Here is a 21,390-nt window from a genome sequence, read left to right as displayed (position 1 = left end):
CTTTCCATATGGATTATCTAGGCCGAGTTGCAGAGTAAAACTGGTTTATGTTGGCATTAACCAGAAAAATATTGCTAAATACTACCAATGTAAGTAGAGGATGTCTTAGCCTAATAAAAGCTAATTATGGTTCTAATACCTAATAAAAGCTAATTATTGTTCTAATACTTTTTCAGCACATGAATGTAGCTAATGAGATGCCCATATAAAGTACCAGACCTATACTTGGCTCATAGCAAGATGCTCCAATATTAGTTTTTAGTGTTGTTGTGATAGTCATTGTTATTTAATAGAACATGTTAGCCATATTTCAGTCCATTCATTCACTGAATTTTCTGGACCTTAACTTCCATTCATTTTCAGTTTTCTTCTAGATGTTTTTATATATGGTTACCAGAGGGCAGTCAGAAGGGGAGGTCAGAGTAAAACCAAATTTAAAGGTCACTGAAGGTTATTGTTTCCTGTTTATTCCATGTTATGTGGTACAGGTGAGTAACCTGAAATTAATAGCTAGAGTAAGTTCTGGTTTTACAGACTTACCCTCCCAATGACTTGGGAGAATGTATTGTGAAGAAGATGGAAGAAATAGGATAAGTATGCATCTTAGCTCAACTTTTCCAAATGAGCCTTTAATTTGAGGGTATCCAAAAAAAAATCAACTCAGTTGTGTGACATAATTGTAAGCAACTTAAATAGCCAAGGTTTGGAGTAACACAAATTATAGATGCAACTGCCATAATTTTGTCTCTTTATGGAATATTTTTATATGTAGACATCATACTAATAAGAAAGAGTTGATGTAAATATTCCATAATACAAAGGCACAGCCAATACAGGTTGAAAGCAAGTACAGCTAATGGTCAGCAAACATCCTGGCTTGTGTGGTACATTCCCGCTGCTCAAGAAAATTTCCACATCTTGCTAATAGTACTTATTGTGCCATTTTGAATATTCCTGGCTTAGAATTATGGAGCAAGCTGTGACAGATTTTGAAGATTTAGAGTGTGGGTACGTCAGGGAAAAAAAAAAATATCTGCTCTTTTTTACTTAATATAGTTGCTTTAGTGTGTTCTTGATGCCTACCAGCTTACTTTACAGGGAAAAAAAAATAGTTTATTACTTTTGTAAAGTTAATCTAGCCATTGAGAAGTAAGGCTGAATTCTGGCTTACTACAACATTGCCAAAATGTTTACCTAATTTTAAATTGCACTGGATGAGGGATGAGGGATGAGGTGATGTAGGTACTGGGGTTATATAGCCTTTCCAGGCTGTATATATGGAGGCAACTCACTCAATTCCTCTACATTTAAATTGCTTCACGTATGCCCTAGGGGTCCTCCACGTCAGTCCCAAGCCTACAGCAAAAAACACACCTGAAAAAGTTCATGAAGGCCACCAAATTTATAATTATAAGTTCCAGAGGAGTATAAAAATCTACTTGCTCACTGTCTTCTTTCAGCAAGTCATATTTTTAAACTTAAAAAAAAAAATGGTGGAATGACTTGTTATAGGTGGGTGAGTAAGGTCACACCTGCAGACAAGTCCGAGAGAAGGCCAAACCACCCAAAGTGGGTGGGCTGGGTGGTCTACCGAGCAAACAGGCAGTGTGTTTCCAATAGGAGACACAGGCCTGAGAACAGAAGCTAGTCAGTGTTGGAGAGGTCTGAGCTGTGGCAAGCTCACTGTTGCTGAAGCGTGTAGGAGTGTTTGCACCTCAGACATCTGTTTCCCTCGCTGTGGAGGGAGCTGAACAACCATTTGCAGTTTCTATGAAATTGGTTCTATGCTCTTGATTATGATGAGCCTTTGTAGCGTTGAGAAAGAGAGAGAAATATTATTTTTGAATATAGATTCCTTTCATGATCTCATTCAGAACATCAAGTAGGAAAGTTTCGTAGGGAACTATCTAAAGAGGTTATTTTAAAAATAATAAAAAGTATGTTATTTTTCTGGTTTAGCACAAATGATAACATACGATTTAATCACCCCACTCTCCATTAAAACGATACTCACAGGCAGACTGAGCCCCAGTGGTTACTGAAATTATATAGGGAGATACACCTTACAGAAAAACTACAATGGAAAATTCCAAAAAAGGCAATTTGGGATTCTAATATAAATACAAAGCTTTAGATACCTATATATGGGTCTCCTAAGGAATGTATATGATAGGAAGACTACGTGGTATTTTGCCATCAAATTTAAAACAAGAAAAGATGAGAAATCTTAGGTTTTTTAAAATCATTAATTAATGAAAATAAATAGGAGCTGTTTGATATTTGATCTTTCTGAACATTGTTCGCTAAGATAATTTGAATTGAATCTTTTAACTACTCAAAGTAATCAAAATGATCGTCTTTCCCCTCCAACACAATGAGTTGACTCTCAGTTTTTAGGATGTGCAAGATACCACACATTTTCCTGAAGGATCACCCTCTTTAACTCTCAGGACCACTCCAGCCAATGTGGTACAGCTCTAAATGCAAGTTTCGCTGGCATCACTATGAAAAATGGAGGGAAAATCAATGTTAAATGAGGTTTTAATACAACAACATTTTCTTGTAAAATTATGTTCACAAATAGTTTACATATAGGTGATTTCTCCCCAAAGGAATATATTTTTTTAATTATAAAAAATATTTTATCTCTAATACATCCCTTTATGGATATTATTTTATGACATTAAACAATGTTTCTTCCTATAAAACATAAGTAATGATTCAAAAGCCAAAAACACAGATGATGCTCTTTGGTCACTTTTGTTTTACAGCAAACATAATTAATAAATATATGTGTCACACTGAATTTAAAATGCAGGGCAAAGCCCTTGGCCAAAACACAAAAGAGAATATTACTAGTGATTGCATTTAAGGCTTAAGGTATAATTGCCAAACTGAGGTCAATTTTTGGCTATTAACAACTCAGATATAGAAAACTCACTTTTCACAGAAGAATATGAGAAGAATAAAACCATCCAGGGTAGCTTGACCTGTCATTTATTCTGTTCCCTATTTTTCGAGATTTGCTCACAGGAGAGGTGAAAATTGAACCCTGTATTCCATATACACTAATTTGGAGACAAGTCTGTTTCTCTTTGAGCTGGCTTCTGAGTGGCTCCTATCTCTACATCTTCCAGCTGCACTCAGCATGTAAAACCTCCATATACTTGGCTGAAAATAGCTCGCTGCCTGGCTGGAACTTTCTGCACAGTGTTTCAGTGAAAGGCACTACTGTCCTCTTAAACACATCACTCAACAATTAGATCTGAGCTGCAGAAGCAAAAGACAAAGGCAGCACTATATCCTATCTGGTTCTATCAACTCCCTTCATGACGTCATTGTTAGGTACAGCCTTCCAACTCAGAGTTTGATTTTTTACACAGTGTCAGTGATGTACGCCCCACATTCTCATCCTGGAGTGCACGCTTTTCAGAAATATAAAAACTAAAGGCTTTGGAACAGCTCAAAAGTTAGAGCAACTTTTGTAACAAAGTTGTTAAGAAAGGCGACTTTTCACGTTAATAAAATTCTAATGAAAAAAAGTATATCAAATTCTACTCTATTTGGTACAAAACCCAAGTAACACAAATGTGGTAATCCCTTCACTGTCTTCAGGGGATTAGAAAAACAAGAAAGTGAAAATAATGCCAAGGCTCAGTTAATCTGATCTAGGATTTTAGGGGAAGGCCAGGAGGGAGACATTCTACACTGTTTGATAAATGGTTGTGCCTGAATCACAAGTTTGGCATCCTGTTATATATAATTGGTATACGAATAGCACTATGGTTGATTAAACCCTCATATTTTCCCCATGGCCTCCTTTAGTAAGTGGTGGTGACTAATACAGAGACGTAAAATCAAAGATATAATGGACATAGCTTGGGTGGGAGCCCTTTGTTGTCTGCTTCCTCTTTGATACCTTAAGTTTATCCAATAAAAATGCCAGGAGAGGGAAAGAAAAAAAAAAAAGCAAGTGGATATCTCTAAGATGACCCACTTATCTAGAGTTCATATTGCGACAGTACACAAAGTTACCAATTTCCCTTAAGTCCACAGAGGGAAAGGCTTGGGGTTTGTGGAGCAGGGAGGAAAGGAAAATCTTGTGCTACACCCTCTGAAATTTAAGACTATTTTACTTGGCACCCTTCATCTAATTTTATTTGCTTGCTTTCCTTGTCAGATCTTTTTCTTGATTAAACGCCATAAATTCATAAGATGAGTCAGGTTCAGAAAAGTAAAGAACAAAATAGGATGAATTTTTACATATACAGTCATCCCTCAAAATCCGCAGGGGATTGGTTCCAGGACCCTTGGGGATACCCAAATCCTTGGAAACCCACGTCCCTTAAATAAAGTGGTGTAGTCCTTGCATATAACCGATGTACATCCTCCCATATACTTTAAGTCATCTCTAGATTACTTATAATCCCTAATACAATGTACATGCTATGTAAGTAGTTGTTTCCTCACAATTGAAGACTTGCTCTGGAAGGTACCCTTTCTCTTCTATGAGTTTCTTGAGCTCTTCTGGGAATGCTGATGCTACCTGGGCATCAGCTGATGCTGATTCTGCCATGATTTGAAGTTCTTGAGGCTGGAGCACTTTACAAGCCTGGAACTCCTTCTTCTTGCTCTCCTCAACCCCTCACACTTAGCCTTTGAAGAATTGCTTTGACCACCTCATTGCTTTTTAGGAGGCATTCTTTCACAGAAACAAAGAGTGAATGCAACACAAGTAGCGAACCAATGAGACACAAGACAGAAATTTGTATGGTAGAGAGACTGATCAAGTTGCTTGTTTCTTCCTCCTGCTGGTCATGATAAAACTAAATTTCATTCTAGGATAAGATTATATTTGATTTCGTATGTTTGCCTCACTCTATTCAATCTATCTATATTTATTGAGCATATACTATGAATGTATAAGGCACACATTATAAATATTAAAGAGGAAAAAGATTTACTCTGTGGAAGACAGGAAGCTGCAGCAAAGGTACCGTAAGTCTCCCAACACAGGCAGGTGGCTATACTTAAGGCCAATTCTGCTTCTTGACATTATGCATTGTTTGATGTTGAACCACTTGGACCTCCACCATCGCTAACATTTGGTAGGGTATCACCACTGGTAGAAAGCTTCTAGTTTACCCACTTCATATTCCTCATTTTACTGGAGCAGACACTAAAACCCACAGACACCTATTATCTTGCCTGAGAACATACAGCTAATTGGAAAGAAATGGAGGCTCAACTGGGTTTCTAACTATGATCAGTGCAAATATCCTCTTAAATATTTGTATGTCTGTATTGCGTTTAAATACAGAAAATAAATTTTGTTGTGCTTCAGATGTCTCAAGCCCTATGCTATTATTATCTTTCCATACGTAAACTATATTCTTACAACAATCTTACAAAGTGGGTGGCGTATCACCATTTTATAGTTGATAAAACTGAAACTTCTGCACACAATTTTCATAAATTGACTTCCTTATGTAATAGAGTCCATGAGCTTCTGAAAGTAAGGGGTCACATCTAACTCAATTTAGTCAATTACATGCTAAATCTATATAGTGGTGGTGGCACTGGTGGTCACAGTAGTAATAATGACAATGAATTCAATCTTCAAATTTCCACCAGAATCAAAGGATTATAAGGAACCTTTGAATTGAGATGCTGTCCCCTCCCCCCAACCCCCACTCCATCTATCTTATCAGAAGCAGCAGCATTATGAAAACATGGGCTTTGGAGTCAGGGAGACCTGACATCTGTATGTGATTTGGGATAAGTTATTCAATCTCACTGAGCCTGTTTCTTCTTAGAACTAAGAAGACATTACTTTCTTTTTATAGTTACTGTATGGATCAGTGACACCTACACAAAGTGCCTTGTGGAATAGCTGACAAAGTGTAGGCACTCAATTAATGATGGTATAGTAGCTGCTTGGCTGCACCAGCCAGGATCTCCCTTTTCCCCTTTTCAGGACTGTACGTACTCCCTCAGCTGCTGAGAGTGCTGGCCACTGGCAGTTCGACGTTGAGTCTCCCTCAGAAGATTGCCATCAGCTGAAGAGAGAAGCCTTACTCAAAGTCATACTCCCTTCCCGGGGCACCCCCATCCAGTGACTGGTCAAATGGGTACATAAGGTCCACTTCCTTGCCCCTATCTGGGCAAATCTGATGAGCATCCCAGCTCCAGAACTGCCTGTTCTATCTGTTGAGACCATCGTTGTGACTGCATCATAGCCCAACTTCCCCATCTACCCTATTTTCTTCTTTTACTTCCTCCAGAGGCATTGAACCAGCATCCTCCTGCATACTAAACTCCACCTCAGAGTCTGCTTCCTGGGAAACCAACCTAGCACAGGTGGACACTGCATTGTCTTATGCTTGAATGAAACAATGGGCACTGATGATACTAGTAAAGAAATCTACATTCAAACTGCAGTGCTGCAGTGAAAAGAACACTGAAGTGAGAGCCAGAGGATCTAAACTTTAGTCCCAGTCACTACACAGGTATACTGAGTTAGTTTCTTGTTCTGTTTTAATATGTGATGTCTTTACAACTTTGACACAAAGTATAGGCTCCTTCATTTTGGCACCTCCCTTTATGCCCAGCAGAAACCCTGGTGGCGGAGTGGTTAAGTGCTACGGCTGCTAACCAAGAGGTCAGCAGTTCGAATCCGGCAGGCGCTCCTTGGAAACTCTATCGGGCAGTTCTACTCTGTCCTATAGAGTCACTATGAGTCGGAATCGACTCAATGGAAGTGGGTTTTTTTTTTTTTTTTAATGCCCAGCAGTGCCAATATTTGTTCCAGGCCAAACAAACAAAAATTACCTATAGCGCAAAAAAGACAGTAGTTATATTTTCAACATCTCAATCAATACACAAGCCAAAGATGGCTACTTTGGTCATGATTTTATAAAACAATTTGGAACGCAGAACTTTGCAGATTAACCTAACCAAGTGGAATTTCATTAAATAATGTATTATCTAATACTAATCAAAACATAGTTGATAAATAAAATTTCCTATATTCCTATTCTAGCCCTGGTGGCACAGTGGTTAAGAGTTCAGCTGCTAACCATAAAGGCTGGCAGTTCTACTCCACCAGCCACTCCTTGGGAACCCTATGTGGCAGTTCTACTCTGTCCTATAGGGTCGCTATGAGTAGGAATCAGCTCGATGGCAATGGGTTTTATATTCCCATTAAGATTTAAAGTAATCCTTAGGAAACCAGTTCTTTATTTTAATGAAGTCCTAATATTTGAAAAGAAAATTCAAGTTCAAATATGGCTTTGCTCAAGACCCATGGATTTTTTGAAGCACAAAGAAGAAGTTAAATTTAGTTACTGAAGGGCACTCTGTATTCACACTGAGGTGACAGATGCTTTCAGAAGATGCTAGAAATAAACAGAGGAGGGAGTTCTTGGATGTAATGTAGAGAATTAGAAAATGATATTTTCCTGTATCCTATTTCTATCAATTTAAACATACACATTGTTTTCTCTGAAAAAAATGACCTATTTCATGCCTATATTTGTATTTATCTCTTTTAATCTGATCTTTTAACATTTGATGCTGAGTCCAAGTATAAGAAGGTTCAGTTGATCAAAGCTAGATTATTTTCATATTCTCTTTGATGTATCTCTGGAGGGCTTAACAAACACTATTTTAAAAATATACTGTACTAGAACATAAACCTATCACTCATGTTTGTTTTTTCTTGAATTTCTGGTAAGCTGGGTGGTGTGATGATTCTCAAAACCTTAATTCCACCACTCTATTACCATGTAGCTAATGGGTTCAGAAAACCCAACCACAAAAACATAATCACAGTAGTGCTCTGTAAAGAGGTACCTGAAACTTCATTGATTACGACACTTAAAATGTTCCCTGTGAAGGTCAAATTCAAAACATATTTATGAAAAATAAACCTTTATGTTTAGATTTTAAATCTGTTGGCCAGAAAAAACATGGTAGTTTGGTCCAGAATAAGGGGGAAAAAAAAACCTAACATAGGAATCCAGGAGAATACTTAACTACTTTATTCAAGTAGTAACTCTTGTCAGCACTTGGGAGTGAGGTTCTAAGTTCTCCCAGAATTTATAAACCAGACTGTACTTTGAAGTGTTAAATTCTCTTTTGCATTGATGCAAAATGGCATAGTCACCTTAGAAAAACAGAATCTTTGTGAGAAGACTAAGACTTCACTGTTATCAGATTGAATGTACAGAAATACATTGAGTATGGTAACACAGAAAGTCTAAGAAGTTAATGGTAGTGCCAATCCAAGCACTATAGTGGGCCAAGAAAAGAACCCCAGCAAATGACCCATAGCTTATGTACTACCAATAAGGCCAAGTCTCTCATAGGATAGATACATAAGACTTAGTTTGAGGACATTAAAAACTGGATTCATCAGTCTTCTAATTGATGCCAAGATCATTATTCGGTTTTCCACATGGGCAGACTATTTACTCTCCTGGTTCCTCTGATAGACATTACTCATTATAAATGAACAAATTGGCTAATTAAAATTTGGTTTCTTAGGTAGGGAGATATCCCCATCATGGCATTGTGAACGAGGGTGAAAATAAAAATATTTAACAACCAGTAATAATCAGGCCTTGGATCCTGACCAGCCTGAGTGGATTCTGACCAGTGTGATGAACCATGGTAAATTAGCTATAGATGTGAAATTTCTGCACTTCCCTTTGCTTTTAAGTAAACTTACAGCTACTTGTTTAACATCTCTCTTAACTTTTATCTACACTGTGAGCTTCATGAGAGCAGGGACTAAGTCCTATTTACTACTGTATCTCCAAAGCTGAGTATAGTACCTGGCCCAATTATTTATTTACAAACAAACAACAAAACAAGCAAACACACAAATAATACTTACGTATAATAAATCCATTGGCTTGGATGAATCTACTCTTAAGAGATAGATCCACACTCAGAGTAAGTTCAAAATGAAACGTCTGAGCCTCCAAGGCTGAGCGCTGGCACAATTTCCCAAGGCGAGGAGTGGCCCTCTGTGAGACCTTCTTGTCAGGGTTCTGATGGGCAGCCCACTAGCTTGACTCTAGCCCTGCAAACACCACGGGTGTTTTTCCCACAGAACCTACAGTGAGATTATCAACATAAAGAATATGTCTGGAACAATTCAACCCCTAAGAATCCAACCTCTAAAGCTAAAGGCATCTACTTCTGTCTTCCTAAAAACAACTGTACATTCTCTGGGTTCTCAACACAAATATAAGACATGACAACCACTAACTAATAGATTGATGTAATAAACCAGTTTAGCTGCAAATTAAAGTTCGGCTAGTATTTGCAATTTTGATGACAGAAACAGTCAACATCAACCATATAATTAAAAATTTTTCTTTTTAATTTATTACAATTTAGCTCTAGACTATCATTTTGTTATTTAAAAAAATATATTTTTAGTTGATGAAACTGTTCATAAATTTACATAAAACATAAAATAAACTGTCTTTGAGAGTATTCAGCACGTTCTGTTGTGGGAGAATCTAATATTTATGATAGTCTGTTTCCTTTGCTTTTGAATGTCAGAAACACCCACTAAAAATTCATTTAACTGACATGTAAACCAGAAGAAATATTTTGAATTCAAACATAGTTGATCATGATGTGAAAAGGACTTCCAAACTAAAAGCAAGAGATTTAATATAGTGTTTAATCTTATATTTACAAACCAAACTTTGGTTCAGTATTTTCATTATTTATACAATATTTTTAGTGATCAGTCAACAAGTATAAGCAGGAAAGCCTTCACTATGACTGCCAAGAATACCAAGATATTTTTTGAAGTTACATACATTTTTTCCTAGGCTGGATAAAGGCGTGGGGGCTGTTTCCGTAAAGACTACAGCCAAGAAAACACTATGGAGCAGTTCACCACGAGTCAGGGCCAACTCAATGAAAACTAACAACACTACCAACGTTTCCTGATGTAACACTAAAGAACGATTAGAGACAAAAAGACAACTACTTTTTTTTAAATTGTGCTTTAGGTGAAAGTTTACAGAGCAAATTAGTTTCCTGTTTAATAGTTTGTACATAAAGTGCTCCATGACATTGTCTGCATTCCCCACAATGTGTCGGCACTCTCCCCATTTCTGCCCTGGCTTCCCCGTTTCATTTCGTTTTTCTACCCCTTCCTATCTTCTGATGCTTGCTTTTGGGCAAATGTTGTCCTTTTGATCTCATATGACTGACGTTCCTCTTGGGTGTTATTATTTTATGGCACTGTCTACTGTTTGGCTGAAAGGTGGTATCCAGGAATGGCTTCAGTTCCAGGTCAGAAAGATATTTTAGAGCCATAATCTCAGGGGTTCCTCCAGTCTCTATCAGATCAGTAGGTCTGGTCTTTTTTGTGGATTTGATTTTTTGTTCTTCATTTCTCTCGAGCTCTGTCTGGGACCCTCTGTTGTGATCCCAGTCCTAGCAGTCAGTAGTGGTAGCTGGCACCATCTGGTTCTTCTGGTCTGGGGGTTGTGTAGGCCGAGGTTCATGTGGTCCATTAGTCCTTTGGACTAATTGCTCCCTTGAGTCTTAGGTTTTCCACATTCTCCTTTGCTCTGGATGGGAAGAGACTAATAGTTTTATCTTACACTTGCAAGCTTTTAAGACCCTAGACACTACTCACCAAAATAGGATGCAGAACACTGTTTTTATGAACTATGTTGTGCCAATTGACATAGATGTCCCTGAGTCTATGATCCTTTGCCTTCCAGCCTAGGAATGCAAGGTATTTGATTATGTATAAGAAGATGCCCTGACTGTGCCCCTTGTGTGCTCTATTGTCTATATTAATATATAAACAATACCTACAGTAATGTATGAAGAATTATCCACCACCAAAACTGTATTTGCAGATTGGTGTGATCCCTTAGATTCTCTCACACCTCTTGACATATCTATCTACCTCTATATTTATTCGTAAATTAGTATTTGCTAATATTATTGTTGCAAGATTGTCTATGTTATAGTAATTATCATTACTGTTGTTAGGCGCCGTTGAGTTGTTTCTGACTCATAGTGAACCTATGTATAAAAGAATGAAACATTGCTCGGCACCATCCTCACAATTGTTGTTATGCTTGTGCTCACTCTTGCAGCCACTGTGCCAATCCATCTCGTCGAGGGTCTTCCTCTTATTTGCCAATCCTCTACTTTACCAAGCATGATGTCTCTCCTGCTAACATGTGCAAAGTATGGGAGACAAAGTCTTACCATCCTTGCTTCTAAGGAGCAATCTGGCTATACTTCTTCCAAGACAGATTTATTCGTTCTGACAGCATTACCCAACATTCTTCACCAACACCATAATTTAAGGCATCAATTCATCTTTGGTCTTTACTCATTGTCCAGTTTTCGCATACATATGAGGCAGCTGAAAACATCATGGCTTCGGTCAGGTGCTCATTAGTCCTTAAAGTGACATCTTTGCTTCTTTAACACTAAAAGGGTTTTTTTTTTTGCAGCAGATTTGCCCACTGCAATGTGTCATCTGATTTCTTGACTGCTGCTTCCACAGATGTTGACTGTGGATCCAAGTAAAATGAAACCCTTGACAATTTCAATCTTTTCTCTATTTATTATGATGTTGCTTATTGGTCCAGTTGTGAGAATCAAGTCCTCTTCACTTTCAGCAAGCAAGGCTGTCTTATCTGCATATTGCAGGTTGTCGATGAGTCTTCCAATCCTGACGCTCCATTCTCTTCATATAGTCCAGCTTCTCGAATTATTTGCTCAGATGGAGTAAGTATGGTGAAAGGATACAAGCCTAGCACACACCTTTCCTGATTTTAAACCATGCAGTATACTCTTGATCTGTTCAAACAACTGCCTGTTGGTCCATGTACAGGTTCCGTATGTGCACAATTAAGTGTTCTGGAATTCTCAGTCCTTGTAATGTTGTCAATGATTTGTTATGATTGACAGCCTAACGCCTTTAAATTGTCAATAAAACAGGTAAACACCTTTCTGGTATTCTCGGATTTCAATCAAGATCCACCTGACATCAGCAATGATATCCCTCATTCCACATCCTCTACTGTATCTGGTTTGAATAACCATCAAAAATGCTTTTTTTTTCTGGGTAAACCTTTTCTAGTTATATATACATATATACACACACACACATATGTATGTATTTATATATACATACATATATATGTTTCATACAATATTTGTCTTTTTATGATTGACTTATTTCACTCAGCATAATGCCCTTCAGATTCATCCATGTTGTGAGATGTTTCTCAGATTCATCATTGTTCTTTATTGTTGCATAGTATTCCATTGTGTGTTTGCACCACAGTTTATTTATCCACTCATCTGTTGATGGGCACTTAGGTTGTTTCCATCTTTTTATTATTTTGACTATTGCTGCAATGAATGTGGGTATGCATATATCTATTTGTGTCACTGCTGTTATTTCTTTAGGGTACATACCTAGGAGTGGGACTGCTGGATCTCACTGTATTTCTATTTCCAGCTTTTTAAGAAAGTACCATACCATTTTCCATTGTGGTTGTATCATTTCACATTCCCAGTAACCATGTGTAAGAGTTTCAGTCTCCTCACCTCACCACCACTTGTTATTTTCTGTTTTTTTTTTTTATTAGTTCCATTATTGTTGGGATGAGATAGTGTCTCATCGTAGATTTGATTTGCATCTCTCTAATGGCTAATGAACATGAGCATTTCTTCATATGTTTGTTAGCCACCTGAATGTCTTCTTTGGTGAAGTGTCTGTTCATGTCCTTTGTCCATTTTTTAATTGGATTGTCTTTTTGTTGTTGATGTGTTGAAGTTTTCTATAAATTTTAGAGATTAGACCCTAGTCGGATATGTCATAGCCAATAAATTTTTCCCAGTCTGTAGGTTCTCTTTTGGAGGAGTCTTTTGATAAGCATAAGTGTTTAATTTTTAGGCGGTCCATTTATCTAGTTCATCTTCTGCTATTTGTGCACTTTCAGTTATGTGTGGTATTCAATTTATACCATATAATAGGGCCCCTAGCATTGTCCCTATTTTTTCTTCCATGATCTAAATAGTTTTTGGTTTTGTATTCAGGTCTTGAGATCTATTTTGAGTTCGTTTTGCACATGGTGTGAGGTATGGGTCCTATTTCCTTTTTCTACAGATAGACATTCAGTTTTGCCAGTACCCTTTGTAAAAGAGACTGCCTCTTCCCCATTTAATGCATTTTAGCCCTCTGTCAAAGATCAGCTATCCATAAGTGGAGGGATTTACTTTTGGGTTCTCAATTCTATACCATTGCTCTATGCATCTCTTGCTATACCAGTACCAGAATGTCTTGACTACCGTGGCTGTATAGTAGGTTCTGAAATCAGGTAGTGCAAGGCCTCCCACTTTGTTCTTCTTCTTTAATAATTAATGCTTTACTTGTCTGGGGCCTCTTTCAATATAAAGTTGGTGATTAGTATTTACAGTTCGTTAAAGAATGCTGATGGAATGCAGATCTGGATTGCATTATATCTACAGATCGCTTTGGGCATTATTAATATTTTCATAATGTTAAGTCTTCCTATCTTTTTTTAAGTCTTCCTATCTATGAAGACAGTATGTTTTTCCATTTATGTAGGTCTCTTTTGGTTTCTTGAAGTAGTTTTTTGTAGTTTTCTTTATACAGGTCTTTTACATCTCTGGTTAGATTTATTCCTAAGTATTTTACCTTTTGAGGGGCTTTTCAAAATGGTATAATTTTCCTGATTTCATTTTCAAAGTTCTCTTTGTTGGTGTAGAAGAATCCAACTGATTTATGTACGGTGATCTCGTATCCTGCTACTTTGCTGAATCCTTCTATTAATTCCAGTAGCTTTCTTGTGGACTCTTTGGGATTTTCTAAGTACAGGATCATATACTCTGTACATAAGGGTAGGTTTACTTCTTCCTTACCAATTTGAATGCCTTTTCTTGCCTTATTGCTCTAGCTAGGATTTCCAGTACAATGTTGAATAAAAGTCATGATAAAGGGCATCCTTGTCTGCTTGCCATTCTCAGGGAATTCTTTCAGTCTCTCTCCACTGAGAATAAGGCTGGCTATTGGTTTTGTATAAATGCCCTTTATTATGCTGAGAAATTTCCATTCTATTCTTATTTTGCCGAGAGGAATGGGTGTCGGACTTTATTGAATGCCTTTTCTGTGTCAATTAAGATGATTATGTGATTCTTTCATTTATGCTGTGGATTACGTTGATTGATTTTTTAATGTCGAATCATCCTTGCATATCTGGTAAGAATCCCGCTTGGTCATTATGTACTATTATTATTTTTATCTGCTATTGAATTCTGTTGGCTAGAATTTTTTTGAGAATTTCTGCGTCCATATTCATGATGGTTATTGGTCTGTAATTTTCTTTTTTTGTGAGGTCTTTTTTTTTTGTACCTGGCTTTGATATCAGGATTACGCTGCCTTCACAGAATGAACTCAGGAGTATTCCTTCCTTTTCTACGCACTGATGTAGTTTGAGTAGTACAGGTGTGAGCTCTTCTCTGAATGTTTGGTAGAATCTTCTAGTGAAGACCTCCTGCCCGGCAAGAGCTTTTTTTTCGGTTAGGACCTTTTTTCTTACTTCTTCAGTCCCCTCTTTTGTTGTGGGTCTGTTCAGATTTTCAACCTCAGTTTGTGTTAGTTTAGGTAGGTAGTGTGTTTCTAGAAATTTGTCCATTTCCTCTAGGTTTTCAGGTTTGTTGGAGTAGAGTTTTTCATAGTACCTGTTATGATCCTTTTTATTTCAATTGACTCTGTTGTAATGTTATCCATCTCATTTCCTATTTGGTTATTTGCTTCTTCTCCTGCTTTTCTTTTGTCAGTTTGTCCAGTGGTTTGTTGATTTTATTGATCCTTTCGAAGAACCAACTTCTGGTCTTGTTGATTCTTTTTTTAATTTGTGTACTGTCTTACGCTTCACCAAAGTTACCAGTTATCTATTGTCTAGTGTTTTTCTTGTTGGTTTTGTTGATTCTTTCTACTGTTTTTCTGTTCTCTGTTTCATTTATTTCTGCTCTAATCTTTATTATTCATTTTTCTGGTGGCTGTGGGCTTCTTTTGCTTTCTCTTTCTATTTTTCCATGTTGTGGGATTAACGTTTTGATTTTGGCCCTTTTTTTTTCTTTTTTTGTATACGTTTATTGCTATAAATTGACCTCTACATAATGCTTTTACTACATCTCAAAGGTTTTGGTATGTTGTGTTTTCATTTTTGTTTGGTTCCAGGAATTCTGTAATTTCATCTTTGATTTCTTCTATTATCCAGTGGTTTTTAAGCAAGATGTTATTCAGTTTCCATGTATTTGATTTTTTTCCCCCTTGCTCTTTCTCTTTTGGACTACTTTTACAGCATTGTGATCAGAAAACATACTTTGTATTATTTTGATGTTTTGGATTTTCTTGAGGTTTGCTTTGTGGCCTAAAATGTGGTCTATTCTGGAGAAGATCCATGTGTCCTGGAAAAGAATGTATACTATGCTGCTTTGAGTGGAGTATTCTGTATATGTCTATGAAGTCAAGTTGGTTGATCGTGGCATTTAGATCTTCTGCGTCTTTGTTGAGATTTTCTGTAGTTGTTCTGTCCTTCACTGAAAGTGGTGTGTTGATGTCTCCTACTATCATTGTGGAACTAGTTCTCTTTTCAATTCAAGGGATTTGTCTTCTATTTCACTGATTCTGTACTCCATTGATTCAGTTCCACTCCTATGTCCTTCTATTGAGTTGTCTATTTCTGAAATTTTATTGTTAATTTTTTGGATTTCTAGTTACTGTTTTTGTATGGTTTGTAATTGTTTATTTATATTGTTGTCCTGAATTCTTCTATTGTTTTGTTTGGGTTTTCTTGATCTCTTGGAGAATCCTATATATTAAGTCTTTTGAATTCCTTATCAGGTAGTGCCATTACCATTTCTTCTTTCAGGACTGTATGGGGTGGCTGGAGCGGGCACAAGCCTCAGGTTTTATGGGGTGTCAGGGTGGGGGGGTGAAGCAGGGGTGATGCTACCAGTCCACAGGTGACTGTTAGGAGGGTGTGCCCCTGTCCACTAGAGTGTGATGCAGGGTATGGTGTGCCACTGGTCCTCAGACCCCCAACACAGGTGGCTGGAGTGAGTAGGAGGCACCACTGGTCTGTGAACCCCTGGCACAGTTTACTGGCCATAGGAGCAGAAGCCTCCAGTTTGCAGGCTCCTGGCACCAGTGGCTAGGTGGACAGTAGGTACTTTTGGTCTATGCGTCCCCAATGTGGGCAGCTGGGCTTAGGAGCAGGCACTACTGGTCCTCAGGCCCCGGCACAGTTGGTTGGGTGGAAGAGGGATGCCATTGGTTCTCTGGCCTTTAGCACCAGAGGCCAGGCAGATGAGCAGACACCACTGGTATGGGGACCTGGCTCAGGTGGCTGAGCTTAGGGGTGGGTGCCACCATCCACAGGCCCCTGGCATGGGTGGGTGGACAGAAGAGGTGATGCCACCAGACCACGGGCTCTAAGCACCACTGAGTGGGCAGAAGAGGGCTAGATAAGCAGATGCCAGGCCGATAAGCCGACAACACCATTCTGGGGACCCCAGCTCAGGCGGCTGGGCTTTAGAGCAGGTGCTGCAGACCACGGGTGCCCCCAGCATGAGTGAGTGGGCAGAAGAAGGGGTGACGCCATTCCACAGGTCCCTGGTGGTGGTAGCCAGGTAAAGAGGTGTGTACCGTCTGTCCATGGGCCCCCAGCTCAGGGGGCGGGACAGTGGCAGGTGCTGCAGGACAGTGATCACGTGTTGGGGGGGACACTGCAGGTCTGTGGGCTTCCAGCAGGGAGGGTGTGGTGGGTAAGGTGAGTGCACTCAACTTTTACAGGGTTGGGAGCACTCCTGCAACTCTCTGGACGTGGGTGCAGAGTTGCTCCTGCTTGGCTGTACCAAGTGATGGGGCCTTCGTCTGGGAATGCTGCTTATGTTGTCTAAGTATGGGCGCTCTGTATAAGTTAAGCTGGCAGGACACTGGTGATCCGTAATGCTCGGTGTTCACTATTTTTGTACAATCTCTCCTTCCACTTGGCACTCAGTCCAATTCTTCAGCCCTGCTTTTGATGCTCAGGGTTCCAAAGCTGTCATCTATATCTGATTCGCTTGTTTTCTTGGGTCTTTGCTGTAGAAGGGACATCATGATGCATCTGACTACCCTGCCATCTTGGACCACTCCTATGACAATTACATTTTTATATCAAAAACATTCTTAACACCTCAATGAATCTGTAGTACACATGTCTTTTCTCCACCACTTTACAGGAAATTTTTCAGTCATGCAAAGCTTTAAAAAATAAGGAGTGAATATTCCGTGTCTCCTCTGGCCTTCATATTCAACAATATTTTACAATCCAAATATTGAATGACCCATAATTCTGACATTTATTTGGGCTGCTTGGACTCTCAGCTCTCCAAATCCTCCATCCATCCTCCTGTTGTGTCCCACTTTAGGACACATGGAATTATTTGAAGCGGGAGGAGAAACTGTTCATTTCCTAATATCCTCATCATCTAAAGAAATTTTAAAATATGTTGTAGTCCTCAATCTATCTCAGCCCAAAGATGATGACAACTTGGTAATTACAATGTTAGATTCAAACTGAGTATCACCACATTAGAAATCCTGAAAGTAGAATGTGTGCGAGTGTGCATGTATGTTTGTGTGCTCCATGTATCTACTCTATAAATTCTCACCTACCTAACTATTGCTTCAAATAGAAAGGAAGCAGAAGCTTTTTCTTTACAGTTTCAAGGCAACCAGCTACATTTACAAAAATTTTTTGGAGACCGTAATGCCTTTTACTATATTGCATATTACCAGAGGTCTAACGAAAGCATCATTTAACCAATTAATTGTAAAAGTTATTAAACTGAATGGGCTTGGAAATCCCTTTCCTGTAGTCCTAGCAATCACAACCCTTTAAATATTCTCCCACACTGTTTTCTTTAAAATATGTTTGTAAATAAATGTGGAATTAATTTTGAACAAACTCAAAGGATACATCGTATCATATTTTTTTAAGACTGGATATTTTGCCATGTACATTTAAAACACAGAAGGTAAGACCTAGCATAGCTATGCGTCCTGTGCTGAAATGCACATGAAATATTTAGATTGTCTTAATAAAGAATTTCAAAATATCCTTTTACTGCAAAATCATTGTTTAAACAAAAACTTATTTACACTGATCACTGCATAGTTTTTCCTTTTTTTTTTTCTTTTTGCTTTACAATTTTGAGCTCGTGTAATATTTTTCTTATCACTAATATTTGGAAACAAAACAATCAGTGACACCATCAAGAGAAGGATATTTTTTCACTTTTCACAGACTAATAAATCCAGAATAATAAATCATGTATTAGCATGTAAGCTGGTGAGTACCCTGTCAGCCTTCCAAGCAAAAAAAGAAAAAAAAAAATCCAGTAGGAACTGTAACTATTGTTCAACAGAGATATCTTTCATACATTTCATTTAACATTTAGATAAGATCTAGGGATAGGAATTCAGTGCTGTAAATTTCAAGTACAGTGAAGTATACTAAACAAAACACTCTGGGATATTATAAATCTTAATGTTTCAATCCAGAAGAATATAAATTGAGACCTTCCTCTTTCTGAATTCTGAATCTTGTATCAGATTGTTCACACATGAAAAAGTCTTGACCTGTGTACTAGTTTAAAATAAGTAAGTGAACTGCAATTTCTCATGGCTTTGGATTTTGTTGGTTATACATTATTTTAACATCATTTTGTTTGGAAGCTGAATGTATTTTCCAATATGCTTGATTCTTGCCCTCCTCTTCAGTGGTAATTAAAACATTATAACTCATCTGTGTTGTTCTGATCTAAAAAAAAATCTATAATTTAAAAATTCGTAATTTTATCATCTTAGGAAGAATCTGAACTTGTTTGTATATAATGAAAATACCTATCTCTAAAAACTATTTATCTTTTTGCTTTCATAGAACAATTTCAGAAAATGAGTTTACAAGGAAAAAAATGTAAAATAAACAGCAAATAAAGATCTTTAGTCAAAAACATTGACACCCCTCCTCATTTTTTTTATTAAAAGACATAAGTGTGATTTTTCTGAATCTGGTAAAAAGTACACAGTTTATGATTTCTTTGCTTAAAGATAGTTCACCATCTCTGGCTACTGAATTTTTTTTTTAAAAAGATATTTTGTTATTTCTTATTTCCAAGTGCTCTTATTACCCCAAGTAATCAAATAAATTCTAGTTAAGCTCTTCATGAATATGAAGACTGCATATGCATGGATTTAAGGAACACAAAAATTATTAAATAAAAACAGAAAAAGTAGCAAATACAATTTTTATAGCTGTCGAAACCACAAATTTCCTTTTGCACAGAAAATACACAGATTTATATTTTTACACAGTTTACCATAAAGGTTTCATTCATATTTATCTGGAAATTATGTTGGGGCACATACAAAAGCAATGGTATTATGAGTAAATGGTAAGTCCGATTTCATCTGTATTTCAAATTTTACTGATCTAAATATATTTTAAAATAAATAAATAAATCTTTTCCATTAGTTTTCCTCCTGTAAGTAACAGAATATATTTACTGCGGGAGGATAATGACTTATGCCAGATGAATATAAATGAAAGGATTTCAGTGATTTTTCTACTCTGTGATAGACAGGTTTTGGTATGGGGTTTTAATAGTATTTAAACACTGTTTATGTTTACAAATTAAAAAAAAAAAAAAAAAACGGATACGAAAGCAGTGGAAAAAATACCACTGTCAGATTTTGGCTTACTAACTCTGATTTGGGTAAAACACAACTGAAATGGCCAGTTAATGAGAAAAACTTTTATATCTTTATTTAGATGGTAAGGCCCCAGTAAAAACACTCAGGAAACTACAGTTTCCAAAAATTGTTTTTCAAGTTAATGGTAGGGCTTATTTCTCACAAAGCCCTTTTTTAAAAGAATATGCTAATTTTCCTTGATTATCCAGGATATTATAATTTCTCATTTTGAACAATAGTCAGTACCATACCACAAGCATGGATTGGGAAAGTATAATGGAAACAGATTTCTTCTGGAATTTGACTTTTGGAATAAATACTTGAGATAAACTTAGTTTTCTATATTTTTCCTTTCAACAATTTCCTCTAGCCTCTGGAGATTTTTTTTTTTTTCTTCCACTAGGTTATACTGCGCCTTTTCATCACTACTGTTGATGTTGTTAGGTGCTATCAAGTCGATCCCAACTCACAGTGACCCCACGTAACAGAAAAGAACTGTCCCATAGGGTTTTCTAGGCTGGGATCTTTGTGGAAGCAGTCTGCCACATCTATCTCCCGTGGGGCCTTTGGGTGAGTGCAAACTGCCAATTTTTCTGTAGGCAGCTGAGTGCTGAACCATTGTGCCACTAGGGCTCCTTCACCACTACTACCTCTCGTCAACACTCCCACTACCCTATTTGCCTTCCACTCTACTTTAGTCCCTCTTTGCACACCGGTCCTTAAAGCATAAAGCCCTATAACCAGCTGAGTCACCAAATGATGAAACTGAGGCTGTTTCTTAAGAAAGAGGTGAACTGCACCAAAAAGTGTTTCTACAGTAACCTTAAAAGGCAAACCTTCTAGGCATGGGGTGTGTCTCCAGATTCCTCTTTGGACATGACTAAACAAAACAGTGTTGGGGGCGTTTCAATTAGTGACATTCCAGATTGATTAAGTTTTTTCTGTTTGTTTTAATTTGGTATTCAATGGTAATATACTCATAGAATTATAGAATTCTAATTAGAATGGGAGTCCCTGGGTGGTGTAAATGGTTAACACGCTTGGCAGCTAACTAAAAGGCTGGGGGTTCCAGCCCACCAGAGGCACCTTAAAAGAAGTCTGACAATCTAATTCTGAAAAATCGACCATTGAAAACCCTGTGGAGCACACTCTACTCTGACACACACGAGTCACCATGAGTCTGAGTCAACTGACAGCAACTGGTGACTAGTAATTGGAATGGACTTGGCATGCAGCCCATTGTTTCATTTTGTAATTGTGAGTTTTGTTAAATGGGTTTATACAATGTATAAATACACACTTATGATTTTTATATACTCTGTAACCTTATATACCTATATGTATATGCATATAAAAAAAAAAGCAACTGTAAATTATAGGAGTTGAATTCACTCTCTGGGAATCAAATAAATACGGGGTAATTATGACTAGAAAGACTAGCATATAGTAGGCTTCCGTAAGTATGTGCTAATGTACCAACATTACACCTCATACCCATGGAAGCAGTAGTCAAGAAATCAAGCGACACACTGCATTGGGCAACTCTCCTGCAA

The 21,390-nt window shown here is 37.5% G+C and overlaps 1 protein-coding gene across 10 annotated transcripts in view; it reads right to left on the bottom strand.

The window, feature by feature from the left end:
- ADGRG6 (adhesion G protein-coupled receptor G6) overlaps positions 1–21,390 on the bottom strand; it is a 160,325-nt gene that overhangs the window by 86,843 nt on the left and 52,092 nt on the right. Inside the window, exon 2 of one of the 10 annotated variants that reach the window (XM_049902394.1) lies at positions 8,900–9,121. The exons of the other annotated variants lie outside the window; for them this stretch is intronic. The gene's annotated coding sequence lies outside the window, so the exon portion shown is untranslated. The remainder of the gene's footprint in view (positions 1–8,899; positions 9,122–21,390) is intronic. 10 annotated transcript variants of the gene reach the window in all.

Source organism: Elephas maximus, chromosome 1 (genome assembly GCF_024166365.1).
Source record: "Elephas maximus indicus isolate mEleMax1 chromosome 1, mEleMax1 primary haplotype, whole genome shotgun sequence".
Classification (NCBI taxonomy): Eukaryota; Metazoa; Chordata; class Mammalia; order Proboscidea; family Elephantidae; genus Elephas; species Elephas maximus.
Note: the sequence above shows the minus strand (reverse complement) of the source record. Positions and strands in the feature narration are given on the sequence as shown.